Here is a 12,879-nt window from a genome sequence, read left to right as displayed (position 1 = left end):
TTGGGATGAATGTGGCAGCGCAAAGACAAAAAGTGGTGTTTTCTTGCCACCAAATTCATACGGTAAAGTGGATGTTGGTGCTCAATGTACGACGACCAATGCCTGCGTCTGTGTTACAATGTTTTCAGATTAATATTGAAGTCGGACTGGCATCCTACGTTTTGAAATCTGAGGCCACCACCTGGAGTGTTTGATGGAAACAGTGGTTCTGGAGGCGTGTGGGAGTAGCGGTTCTCATGATTGGATTCTCATATGTTGTTGCAAAGTGAGAATGTATTTGCCTTCTGAGTGAAGGTCAGTTGATTTGCTTTTTTGGTTGTGAGCTCAGTAGGCCCACGCATCCAAGCCAATCCATAAGGGGCTATTGTTTTTTTGACCTTGAGTGAAAGGGAAACTTCAAAAGCTATGCAAGGAATGAAAGTTTGGAAAAAAATACCATTTGATAAGGTTATGTTTTAAAAACGTTTGTAAGGAACATGAAATATCAGTTCACGACCATTCTTTGATTCAAACACATTGCTGTCTGACTTGCCAAAAACAATGGAGGCTGACAAGATCATGTAAGTTTAATTTTGACGACTCTACACCGACCCGCGTTTTAATTTTATAATACCAAACACTAATTGTGACAATATAACTGAAGTATTATGTTTTTGCGCAGTTGTAATTTTCCTCCAATAACAGAGAGTGCACATTGTCCGCGTTTGTGGGCTATGACTAGAGTCACCCTTGTTGACCGTTATTTCTTCTTCTTTGAAATGTTATGCTTGCCCACATAGCTTTGTGTATCAGTTTGCATGTTCTTTTGATCTTGTGTAACATCAAGACATGTAATTTTTTCTTGCTTGTTCATTCATGTTGGCTTCATAACTGAATTACCATCTCACTGTGTAGTTGCCCTTTTTTTAACCCTTACGGCGAGTGCTGATTCTCGGCATTTGTAGGCTGTCACTATATGTGATGTCATCAGTGATGTCATCAATGACATTTGTGATGTCATCTTTGATGTCCTGGGTGTTAGTGTTAGCAGTGCACAGTGGTGCGTGCAGTTATGGTTGCTTAGCCTACCGTAACTGGCAAATTTCAGGGGTTTTTCGGTTTTACTGTGAACCATAATGTCACATTTATAAGGTTTTTATTAGGGAATTTCACAGGTTTTTAGTAGCGCAACTTAACCATAACGTCCCCTTAACAAAGTTTTTTTTTAGTGAATATATATATATATTACACTGTATTTGTAACAGGGTAACCAAAATCTCTAACACAGGCTACAGCTAGTGTATGAAGCATCTCTAGGTCAATGGACACAGAAGTACATGTTATATGTGGCATTGTTGTGTTAAACAAGCCAAAAAAGCACCAACCTGGAGAGGCGTGCGCTGCTGTTTACACAGGAGAAAAATACTGCACGAGCAAGGCCTGAAAATTAAATAATTGACCAGGATTTATTATCAGGAAAATTCCATGGTTATAAATATATCAGCTACCACTACGATAGAAGAAACCTATTAGACTGGTCTGCGTGCACAGAGGGGAGTGCACCTGATAATGTTATCTTTGCTGGAAAATAATACCTGGAAAAGGTTATTTCAATATACCCAAGACCCTCAATATTTTTTATTATCTAAGCATAATTCTGGGTGGCAGAGGACACCATTTAATGTAACATCATTGTTTCACACATAAATCCATAGCACACCATAGTTATTTTAAATTGAAAACACCCATGAGTTGCTTCTTACTAGCAGACTTCAAGGCGTGCACTGACAAAACCCCTTTGTCAGACCCAGTGGTGCCCAATGGCGTAGCACAAACTTAGTCAGCTCCCCTGTGAGATATACTGTGGGGCCCCCCAAGCTCCTTAACAAAGCACAGGGAACGCCACACCCCGGCCCGGTCCAGACCTCCACGTGTGTGCAATGTCCATGATGATTATGCCACTGCAGGGGCATGTACTACTGCAAGTGAAAGAAGTAAATATGTTTTTCAATCAAAGCTTAAATCTTTAACATAACATAGAAAGAAGGGGTCGGTGTCTAGTGCACAAAAATACCAGCCACCATTGGTGGGTGGTGAGTTATTTTATAAGATGGTGTAACTATTTGCCAGAAGTATGTGATTGCGACCAAGCATAGCGAGGGAACCGAACTAACGGAAATGGGTTTGGGTGGGTCGGGGGGATTCTTCTCCCTTCCCACAGAAAATGTTTTGAATAATGTGTTAAAATGGTGCATTTTACAGTCTACTTTCTGGGAAAAGGTGGGTAAAAGGCCAACAACTTGGGTGAAAGGTGAACAATCGATTTTGAATGGCAAGCCCGTTATTTGCGCCCTGGTCCCTTAACGGGTCCCATCCACAACGGCTGGTCATACCGGCCATTACTGCTGGGACCCGCTAAGGGACCTTGTAGTAGGGCAGTAAGGGATTACCAGCACCGCTCTCCTTACCGGTGCCTGGTATCCCTTACCGCCCACCTTGCAATGACCCCCTATCTCTGCCAATATATGCCAGTACTCTTATGTAAGAACATACTCCCATTGGTTTGGCCATTGAATGTGACATGTCACAATATGAAAACCTGTCCAAATTGGTTCCAATGCAAGTCAGTCTAGACCCATAAGAACATGTGTCTTGCTTGATTCATCATAGATGCTCAGTTAATAAAAAGTCAAGGTACAGTAAAAGATAAACAGGCTGCTACAACAAAACATCAGTCTAGCGAGGTAACACTACTTATCATGCTTACTTTTTAAAGATGCTGATTAATAAATGTCATGCCACAGTAAGCAATGGCTAGACTGACTGCACCAAAATGCCATTCTAGCCAGGGAATAGCACACATGAACTTGGCTCTGCCCAAAAATACCAGTAAAACATGAAAAGTCAATAAAGGATGTGGCATAAATGCTCCAGTGAGCCTATCTCTCAGGGCCTTACACACACGTGCATCTCCTTTCACCCACAGGTCACTCACCCATACATCTCCTCTCGCATTCACTCACACTGGATTCATCAGACAGGCACACACCAAACTCCACCCAGAACATTCAAACACACACTATCACATTCATACACATTCACCCACCAGTCAGTCACTCACACTTTCTCTTACATCCACTCATTGGATTCTGTACACAGGCACACATCCACCCACTCATTGCATTCTCTACATAGGCTAAATTTCAAGCTCCAGTGGTGGCCGCTCTTGTCCTGAGCGCAGTGGACTATTGTAACCCAATGTACCTGGCTCGGCCACGTTTTCTCATCAACCGTCTTCAACTACTTCAGAATGCTGCTGCCAGGGCTATTGTCCATCCCCCTTTTGGGGCTCACATGTCTTCTCTGTTCAAACAGCTCCACTGGCTGCCTTTTGAGAAGCAGATTATTTTTAAGTCCATGAGCATTGTTCATCATGCTTTTTATGGACATGGGGCAGAATATCTACAAGCGAAATTTCCGAGTTATGTTCCATCTCGTTGTCTTTGCTCTCTGTCAGCCCTATTGGTCTTTTTTCCCTGTGTCAGACTCTCCCACATGGGCAGGTGTGCTTTTTCGGTGGTTGCAGCCAGGGCCTGGAATGTCCTACCGTTTCCTCTCCATGCCACGGCTGGCCATCTTACATTTCACTGCTCACTGAAAACTCTTCTGTTTTGAACCCTCGTTATAAAACTGTTGCCTACTTGCTGTCAGCGCCATGATGCTTTCGGGTGAACGTGCGCCTTTAACATCACAGGCACACACCCACACACCCAGAACATTCAAAAACACACATCACATCATGTCACTTCTCATTCACCTACCAGTCACTCACACCTTCTCTTACATCCACTCATTGCATTCTCTACACAGGCACCCAGCCACCTACCCAGAACATTAAAAAACACACATAACATCACTTATCAATCACCCACCAGTCACTTGCACCTTCTCTTACATCCACTCATTGCATTCTCTACACAGGCACACATTCACCCAGAACATTTAAAAACACACATCACATCACATTCCTTCTCATTCACCCACCAGTCACTCACACTTTCTCTTGCATCCACTCATTACATTCTCTGCACAGGCACACAACCACCTACCCAGAACATTCAAAAACACACATCACATCACTTCGCATTCACCCACCAGCCCCTCACACCTGCTCTTACATCCACTCATTGCATTCTTTACACAGGCACAGCCCACCCTCCTACCCAGAACATTCAAAAGCACACATCACATCTGTTTTCATTCACTGACCATTCCCATACATACATCTGACACGCAGTTCACACATACATCATACTACAAAAAAAAAAGTCTTCTTACCTTTTTCTTGCCGCTTCAGACTGTCCTTCCAGGACCCCTCGGCTCCTCTGTGCTGCTCACAAACACGAAACAGGAAGCTGGGAGCGCTTGGTGGTTCCTGTATGTGAGCTGCAATGAAGCCAAGGGAGAAGGGGTTGGAGCTGAACCTGGCATGTGACATGTTCCACATGTCACGGTCAGCTCCAACCCCTACTGAGTGCCTCCCCGGCCCAGCCTTCACCCAGATGGGTGAGGACTGTGTCGGGGACCCACCAGACCTGGTGTAGTGGGGACCCCCTTGCTGCCCACTACACCAGCAGCTCCCTTATTTATGATGGGATCACAAGAGAGTCCCCCAGGGGTTGCAACTGTGGCCCCCTAAGGTCACAGTTGCAACCCCTGTCGACCAACAAATGACGTCCCTGCTGCTCTGACAGCTTCAATCATCTCAAACATTCTAACCCACCATTAATCCATTCAAATGTGTTTCCTGGCTTTAAACACCACTGGGTGCCCTTTGGGCACCAAAGGAACAATGTTCTCCCTCATTCCTGACTCATTTTAATCATTGCAATCATTCATTTTTCATGTTTAAGGCAACAAGCAATGTTTTTCATTTTTGCTTGCCTTCTGCATCAAAACCGCATCCAGGTCATTTTCACTAGCATAGAGTAGTGCATTGCAACCATCTTTAAAAATGGACAAACTGACAAACCTGAGTGGTTGGCAATATCTCATCATACATGCATGAATTCCTCAGTCCAGAACAGAGCACTTTAGAGTAGTGCGGAAGGAGAGACATGGGCGAAGGTTTGCTGGTAGGTCCGGGTCAGTCCCTTGCTTTTTTGAGAGAGAGATGGCTGTGGCAGTTTTGAAAATAGAAAGAAAGCAAGCAGAGTCGAAGGACAGGTTGAAGAGTTCAGCAACGTGAGAGGTCACTAAAGGGGCAATAGGCTTGTGTCAGGAATAAGGGCTGGAGCCGAAAGGGAGTGACAAGGTTTGCTTTCTAATCTTGGAAGTTGCACGAAGACTACCATTCCCATCATTCTGTGGGAGGAAATGTAGTCCTACACGTGCGCGTTGCCAGCTGCAATTGATTGTGAGCAGCATAAAGTAAGCAACGGCGCGCACGCAGGTGTGGCTTATTTTTCTTTGGGTGCAGTGAGAGCTGGACGCGGGAGAATCTACGGCGAGCATGGAAGGCTGAAAGAACTCATTGCTGTGAATGCGGTGTGCGAGAAAGGAGCGGGCAGGCAGGCTGTAGGGCTGTGTACGGCGTTCTACGTTACCTCCGAGAGGTCCCGTGGGGCCTCTCGGAGCTCAGATAAGTAATCTCTGCGTTTTGCTAATACTTTGAACTCTGAAACTGCTTGAGGTATCACAGAGGGTACTACGCTAAGTGCTCCGCTTACATCAGCTGTGTAGCAACCAAACAAACAATATTTTCGAATGCATCTGTGACAAAACATGAGTGCTGTGAACTCATCAGGCATGAGGGGAGACACTACGTTAGAGATCCCTCAATAGGAGCAGGGGTTTTACAAATGCTACAAGTGTTCTCCTTTCAGGGGCATTGGATTCTATGGTCATGTATGATATCGCCATGGCTGCCTCCAGACTCGGAATGAGGCCCCTTGTGTTTTGCTTAGTCTAAGAAGGAGGTAATGGCGATGGTTGATTCACGGGCTACGGGCAATTTTGTAGACATGGCTTTGGCTGAACAGTTGGGATTACCAGTACAGGATAAGGAGAGGGTGGAAGGAGTGAAGTCGGTGGATGGATCCCATTTAGTGTCTGGGCCAATTCGGAAGCAAACAGAGAAATAAGAGATGCTATGCATATCAGGTCATAGAGAAGAAATTACCTTCGATTTGATAGCAGCACCTCAGTTAAGTTTGATTTTAGGGATGCCCTGGCTAAGAAAGCATAATCCGAGAATTGATTGGGAAAAACAGACATTATGGTTTGAGGAACAGAAGTGTCAGGAGCACATGTAACCTGAAGTAGGGCCCGCAGCACTGTTGGCAGAAAGGAGATTAATAGACCCAGTAGTGGGAGTGGTGGAATCAGGAATCCCCGCTCAGTATATGGAGTTTGCAAAGGTCTTTGAAAAGAGAGGAGCTGAACGATTACCCCCTCATTGACCCTATGACTATGTGATCGAATTAGAGGAGGGGGCGAAGTTGCCTTGCAGTCGCATCTATGCCCTCACAGAAACTATAAACAAATATCTAAGAGAATATCTTGACGAGATGCTGGCTAACGGGTTTATCAGACACTCTACTTCCCCGGTTTCCTCACCTTCATTCTTTGTCCCCAAGAAGGAAGGCACTTTACGAACATGCATTGACTATCGTGCATTATATAAGGTTACTGTCAAGAATAGGTTTCCTTTACCCTTGATTTCGGTACTGTTAGACCAAGTGCGGTCCGCCCAGATTTACACTAAGTTTGATTTGAGAGGTGCCTATCACTTGATAAGAGTGAAAGTGGAGGATGAGTGGAAAACGGCTTTCCGGACTAAGTTCGGGTTGTTTGAGTACATTGTGATGCCATTTGGTTTATATAACGCCCCTACGCCTTTTCAGTTCTTTATGCAAGAAGTTTTGCGAGAATTTATTGACATTTTTGTTATCGTCTACATTGACAACATTTTGATTTATTCAGATTCCCCAGAACAGCATGTAAGACATGTATGGGCAGTTTCGAAAGATCTACAAGACTATTTATTGTGTGTAAAACTGGAGAAGTGTGCGTTCCATGTGCAGCAGGTTGAGTTTTTAGGATTTATCCCGACACCAACAGGCGTTGTTATGGATCCCAAGAAAGTACGGGCGGTAATGGAATGGCCATCTCCACAATGTATCAGAGATATCCAATCCTTTCTGGGGTTCGCCAATTTTTATCGGCGCTTCATCAGCAATTTGTCTAACATAGCCACTCCCATCACACAATTACTTAGGAAGGCAGTCAAATTTACTTGGAGTCCTGAGGCAGAAAAAGCTTTTAAAGAATTGAAAGAAGCCTTTACTACGGTACCAGTGTTAAGACATCCAAACACTGAGAAAGTTTTTCAGGTAGAGACTGATGCTAGCAATGTTGCGATAGGAGCCATATTATCACAGAAAGATGAGGATGGAGTATGGCATCCAGTGGCTTTTTTCTCAAGAAAATTAACAGGGTGTGAGCAAAATTATTCCATCACTGACAAGGAATTTTTGGCCATTAGGTCAGCCTTTCTGGAATGGAGACATTATTTACTGGGGGCGAGGCATCAGGTGGTAGTGGTAACAGATCACAAGAACTTGCAATATTTCAAGACGCCCAAACCCTGAGTCAAAGACAACTGCGCTGGTCCCAGTATTTTAAGGAATTTGATTTTGTGGTAACATTCCGGCCTGGCAGCAAAAATTGAAAGGCGGATGCATTATCCCGGCAACAAAATACAGACAATGTGGTAGGGGAAGTCAAGACCATTATTTCCCCAGAAAAGGTAATTGGAGCAGTTACTAAACAATTAATTGACAAAATAAAGAAGGTTCTATCAGCAAGTCAAGTTCAGAAGTGGAAGGATAGTCATCCCACAAGAACTGTGTGGGAAGGGTTGCCTTACCATCCGGGTAATTTGTACCTACCAACCAAAGAGTGACAGGAAAAGGCTTTATGTTGGTGCCATAAGTCTCCCCTGGCAGGACATGCAGGTCAGAAGAAAATGCAAATTATGTTGGAGAAATATTTTTGGTGGCCGAATTTAAGACAGGATGTGGAAAGGTATTTGTTACGATGTGAAAATTGTCCATGTAACAAGGCTGATCATGTTAAAAAGAGAGGGTTCTTACAGCCATTGCCCACTCCCGAAAGAGCATGGACTTACCTTTCAATGGATTGTATTACTGATCTGCCTCCTGATAATCAGTTTCATACCATTTGGGTGGTGGTGGATTTCCTGTCTAAGCAAGCTCATTTTATCCCATGTGCTGGGATTCCATGGGCAGGCAAGTTGTCAGAGTTATTTCTACAACATGTGGTTAGATTGCATGGCTTGCCAAAGAGCATTGTCTCAGATAGGGGCTCTCAGTTTACATCAACATTTTGGCATACTTTCTGTCAGATTTTGGGAATCAACTGTGCTCTGTCTACTAGTTATCACCCCCAAACTGATGGACAGACGGAAGGAGTGAACCAGACCTTGGAACAATACCTGAGAGGTTATCTGGGGGATGGCAGAAACTCGTGGGGGCAGGCACTGTGGTTGGCAGAGTTTACATACAATAATACTTATCACAGTTCCTTGGAAATGGCACCTAATGAATGTTTGTATGGGCACGAACAAAACATGATACCCAAACAACTACCAGATATGAAAACTATGCCAGTGCTACAAGAGCGTAAACAGTTGCTTCTGGAAGTCAGGCAGGGGGCACGCGAAAATTTGGAAAGAGCCAAAGAAGCATATAAGAAACAAGCTGATAAACATAGGCAAAAGAGTCCTCAGTATCACATTGGGGATCGAGTTTGGTTATCAACAAGAAATGTATCATTGGTGGGATCACGTAAATGTATGCCTAGATTTATTGGTCCTTACGAAATATGTAAGTGTGTATCAGATACCGCAATGAAACTGCATTTACCAAAGACTTTACCTGTACATCCGGTATTTCATGTATCGTTACTTAAACCTGCAGCTTCCGGAATGGAGACCAAACGGCCCCCGCCTATTGTGAAAAATGGACAAGAGGAATATGAGGTGAAAAGAATTCTGGATGTCAAGAAGAAGAATCAACAGATATGGTACTTGATTCAGTGGGTAGGTTATGGACCCGAAGATTGTTCCTGGGAACCGGCAGAGGCAGTGCATGCCCCCAGGTTAGTGAAACTCTTTCATTTGAGACATCCGACAAAACCTGCTCCTGGGAAGAGGCCTGGGAGAGGAGGTAATGTCAGGAATAAGGGCTGGAGCCGAAAGGGAGTGACAAGATTTGCTTCCTAAGCTTGGAGGTTGCGCAAAGACTACAATTCCCATCATTCTGTGGGAGGAAATATAGTCCTACACGTGCGCGTTGCCAGCTGCAATTGATTGTGAGCAGCATAAAGTAAGCAGGTGTGGGTGAGAGCTGGACATGGAATTAATCTACAGCGAGCATGGAAGGCTGAAAGAACTATTCCTGTGAACGCTGTGTGCAAGGAAGGAGCGGGCAGGCAGGCTGGCGGGCTTTGTATGGCATTCTACGTTACCTCCGAGAGGTCCCGTGGGGCCTCTCGGAGCTCAGATAAGTAACCTCTGCATTTTGCTAATACTTTGAACTCTGAAACTGCTTGAGGTATCACAGAGGGTACTAGACTAAGTGCTCCGCTCACATCAGCTGTGTGGCAACCAAACAAACAATATTTTCGAATTAATCTGTGACAAAACATGAGTGCTGTTAACTCATCAGGCACAAGGGGAAACATTATGTTAGAGATCCCTCAATAGGAGCAGGGGTTTTACAAACACTAGAAGTGTTCTCCTTTCAGGGGCATTGGATTCTATGGTCATGTATGTTATGTGTTGCTTCAGCTTGCCCAATGGGCCATGTGTTTTGTGTTTCATGTATGCAATCTAATTCCATTGTTTTGTGCTTATATCTGCTTGCTATATATTTATCTATGCTGCATGTGCACACATATTAAGGTGTGTTTAAATAATGTGGGTATTTGGTCAGGAGTCAGGATTGGGAGAAATGTTGCAGAAGGTTTCATATTAGTCATTAACCAGAGATAGGGAGTTTTTTTTTTCCGGTGCTTCCCCTTTTCCTATCCAACTTAGGTGTTCCCTAAACCTCTATCCGGTGTTCCTAACTTCCCCACCCTATCCACAACCCTATCCACAACCCTATCCACAACCTCTCCCTAACTCCTCTTCCCCCCATTGGCTGCCACGTGGTGTCCTGTGTACTCATATCAGGCACCTGTGCCAACCACGGTGGGAGGGTCGAATTCATTTGGCTTCTGTGGTTCAGGGGAGAGTGTCGATTTCTCTCCTCCATTATTGTGTGCATTGTGACAGCTTGACTATCTGAGGAGCATGAGGGTTTGATGGGGCACAAGCGGGGTTAGCCTTTATCAGTAGAGCTAGGACTTTGTCTGTATTAGTGGGACTACAATGAGAGATAGAGGCAGAGGATGATGGTAGAGTAGGTGGAGTGTAGAATGTATGAGGAGGGAGTGTGAGGAAGGTCAAGAGAGAGTCTCTAATTTTGAAAATGTTTTCAGTGAAGTATTCAGCTAGGTCATTAGCTGTGAGAGTGGAGTTGATAGTCATAGATTTAGGAGGAGTGAGTTTAGAGTGACCAGTAGCCAACAAAGATTGTTAAAGTGAGAGTCGAGGAGGGTGAGGTAGAATTCCCTTTTCGCTCAATCAAGAGAGGACTTGAGAGAGTTCAGAGCAGAGACGTAGAGTTGCAGGTCCTTGTGAGAGTGGGTACGTCTCTATTTGCATATCTGAGCAGAGACAGTGTATGAATGAGGGGACCCCTGGGTGAAGACACTGAGACTTAGGGGTGAAAGTTAGCAGTGGGAAGTGAGAGGAGAATGAGTCATATGCTAGGGATTGGAAGCTGGAGAATGCAGAGATACTGCAAGAGGCATCAGGTGTGAAGAAAAAGAGTAAGGACTATAGGTCAGAAAGAAAGAGGGGATGCAGACTGTTTACATTTCCTTTTAGTAGTAGATGATGCAAGTGGTGAGGAGAGGTCATAGGGTGGAAAGTAGAAGGTGGTGGAAACAATGGAGTGATCAGATAGTGATGGCGTGACAATATGAATAGCTTCCTCCAGGGTGGGATCTGCTTTTTGCCACATCTGCTACTTGAACTTGTGATTGCTGCACTAGATCATGACCTGATCTTGTGTGTCATCCTCATAACTGGGATCAGTCTCGCATTTTACTGCCAAATCATGAAAAGCCACCATGAATTCATCTGAATGCTTCCTTACTTTCATCTATAGTGCCAAAACAATATAGGGATAGAATTGTATTTCCTTTGGGTTATAATACTTATCAATTGATTTAGACTTTTCTCAAAAGCATTGAGTTGCCCCAATCTTCACTTCTTCTGGATGCTTGGGGAGACTTTTTAAAACTCTTAGACCCCCAGGTCCTAACTAATGGTAAATGGGAGCATGTTTTCGATTGAAGTTGTAGATCAGTCAATAGAAAGCAAGCGCATACTTCAGGAATCCCTCCTTCCACTCTGTCCACTTTACTGCAGGTTCACCAGGATTGGGAAGCAAAAGGGAGACACCAGGCACATTTGACATTTCTTTGTCAGGAAACACTACATCTGTGATCAGGTTACATTCGTTAGGATAGGGCAGATGTGAGTCCACTGCACTTTATTGTTCTTATTGTGTATTTTATTCTAGAAGAATGAGTCCAACAAGGAGTCTGCTCTGAGTATATTAATACTGCTTAGGGAGAACTAAGTTCTAAATGTTTTAGGTAGTCGCCAAGAAAAAAGGATTGTGCAAACTGTCTTGGTGAGTGGCAATATGGCAGTGTGTGCACATACAGATCTCTCTGGACCTCTTCAGAAACAAGAAAGAAATAAAACACTGACTTACGTGAAAGCATGCACATGCTGCCCTCACTTCCACAACACGCACTCTAATGATATGAGCTATGTGCTGTTGCCGTCGATATTGCTGTGCAGAAGGCATGGGAAAGACGTTTACTCTGCTGTCTTTGCATCACACTCACTGTGTGTATTTATCAGGCCTGCGTGAATCACCTCCATTGAGTATCAGATGCTGCTAGTTTTACAAATAAGATTGGACAGGGATACAATGCAGCATCTGGACCCTTCCCAACCTTTGGGAGCTGCATGTGTCCTCCTGCAGCTGCGACAATGACACATATTTTCCACTGATAGGAGGTATTTCTTCAATGTGGACTCTCGGATATGCCAAGATGTTACAATTTCACACCTATACTTTGAAGTCAAAAGCAACACCAAGGAACTGCTGCACAGTCGCCCCACCACTCACTCTATCAACCACCATCTGCCAGAACGCTCAAGACTGTGAATTCTGTGGTTCAAGGAGACAACTAATCTCCCTTGCAGGCTCTCTGAATGAGGAAGGAGTGCGGATCTCGAGAGCATATCAAGCTGCTAGTGCTTGGACCTAACAGAACTTCAATTTAGAAGCCTATGTCAGGGGGTGTGGCTGAAGGCAACCATTAATGGCTGCCTACTTGATTAGCTTCAGCCACCATGGTAGAACAATGGAACCTTCCTCCACAATTGCAGGCATCCTCTCACAAGAAAACATATGTTTTGAATCCCATTTTCCCCTTTGAGTGGAGTGACTGGGGACAACGCATTTTGAGGCATGAATGATGCTGGATCAAGTAGACTGGCCACTACCATTCTGGGGTCTAAGCCACTGAGGGAATTTCAAGTGGAGAAGCACGGGTGGGGTGGGGTGAGGTGAAGGAAGGATCCCGGGCTGACTCTGGCCTAAGAAAAGGATCAAGAGACACTGTAACTGACTCAGCAGACGGGCTACCTAGTAGATTGGAAGGTGAGCTCCGAGAGAATGAGTG

Source organism: Ambystoma mexicanum, chromosome 6p (assembly GCF_040938575.1).
Source record: "Ambystoma mexicanum isolate Mex_15411 chromosome 6p, UKY_AmexF1_1, whole genome shotgun sequence".
Lineage (NCBI taxonomy): Eukaryota > Metazoa > Chordata > Amphibia > Caudata > Ambystomatidae > Ambystoma > Ambystoma mexicanum.
Note: the sequence above shows the minus strand (reverse complement) of the source record.